This window comes from Octopus bimaculoides, chromosome 26, assembly GCF_001194135.2.
Source record: "Octopus bimaculoides isolate UCB-OBI-ISO-001 chromosome 26, ASM119413v2, whole genome shotgun sequence".
In the NCBI taxonomy this organism is placed as follows: Eukaryota; Metazoa; Mollusca; class Cephalopoda; order Octopoda; family Octopodidae; genus Octopus; species Octopus bimaculoides.
In genome coordinates this window covers 13,457,778-13,459,769 of record NC_069006.1, presented here as the reverse complement: position 1 = coordinate 13,459,769, position 1,992 = coordinate 13,457,778, and positions in this window count along the sequence as shown.

The following is a 1,992-nucleotide window of genomic DNA, read 5'->3' as shown; positions in this document are numbered from 1 at the left end:
ATATATATATATATATACATGTATGTATATATATATATATATATGCACACACATATATATACATATGTATAAAAACATTTATACATACATACATGTATACATACTTATACATATATATAGATTTTCATACATATATATATATATATATATATATATATACACACACACACACACACACTTATGGTATCTATGCATGGCATGTATATATATTTATGTACAATTTCCGTAATATGTACATTCATGCTCTCATCGCTTGAATGGCTGCACGCACCTTGGAAGAGATACGCAGAGTGAGTCATCAACTTCAAACGAAGAAATAAATCGTTACAAATCTATCGACGCTCTTCCACCCAACCCTCCCTCAGTCTCTCACACATTTACACCATAGACACATACACACACAAAAAAAAATATATACATGCATATGCACACACACGTGTGTATGTGTGTTCTTTGTCATACATATAGAAGCATAGTGAAATATATACACACATGAGGGTTAGTAATGAAGCCCTGGGGCAGGAAAACATGAGGTCTTAGCTTTCGTTGCTGTTATCAGACATACATATGCATATTCTTTGATTTATTTTGCTTGTTTCATTCATTAGACCATGGCCAAGCTGGGGCACTACCTTGAAGAATTTTACTCAAACGAATTGAATCCAGTCTTTATTTTTTCACCCTAGGAATTGAACTCATGGTCTTATGATCATAAAGCAAATACCTTAACCATCAAACCATGTACTCCTGCCAAAACAGACCACATCTTCTCAAAGTAGAACTGACCATTAAAAATGTCTGTTTGCTACAAAGCTTCAGAGAAGTAGAGGCTTTCATTAATGAAAAGCTAACGACTGCCAGCATCCATCCCATCTGACTTCAGGTAAAGGAACACTCTGTCATCGTTCTCAGTCACCTGTGTACCAAATATGGGGTCTTAGAATGAGAATGAGGAATAGATTTTGTCAGGAATCAGAGAAGAGAGAGAGAAAAATGAAGAACACAGCAGATCAGAGCCAAAGAAGTAGACAGGGTCAGCACCTCCACCATCATAATCATCAACACCACCATCATTGCCACCATTACCACCACCACCACCACCACCACCACCACTATCATTAAACATGTCTCAATGGCAAAGAGTTTGTAAATGTGAAAGCACGTGGCTTAGTGGTTTGAGTATTCAGCTCACAACTGCAAGGGCATAAATTCAATTCCAGACAGCACGTTGGGTCCTTGAGCAAAAATGAGTTGTGCCTGTATTTCAAAGGGTCCAGCCTTGTTACATTCTGTGTCACGCTGAATCTCCTTGAGAACAACATTAAGGGTATGCATGTCTGTGGAGCACTCAGCCACTTGCAGGTTACTTTCACCAACAGGCTGTTCTGTTGATTGGAACAACTGGAACCCTCATTGTTACAACCAAACCAGCAATAGTTTGTGGGTCCATCAAAGATCTTACTGGTAAGAAAGAGTGAATGTTGTCATGAGATCTCCATGAACAACCAGATGGAGATGGTGTGTGTCTCCAACTGAAGCTACATGCGACTGTTTAAGTTTCCTGTTTACCTGTTCATTCAGGTGGCAACATGGAGATGTATTCCTCCATGTTGCTGCATGAATACGACTATAATCGAGAGTCTGAAGTAGAAACAAACTTCAATTCAGCTGGATGAATATAATTACACCGTGTATTGAGTACTTTTGCCATTGTTTCTTTTGTTTTGTTTGCCACAAATAAACTACACACACCTCCCCCTACACACCCTCACACACTTCATGCATGAATGCACATTCACACAGTTTCACACATGCATGCACATCCGTATATATATATATATATATATATATATATATATACACACACACATGTATCTATTTATATACTTAACTATCTGACTATCATTCAATTTATCTATCATTATCTATCTATATACATTCTGTCTGAGTGTGTGTGTGTGTGTCTGTGCATGTGTGTGTGTGTGTGTGTGT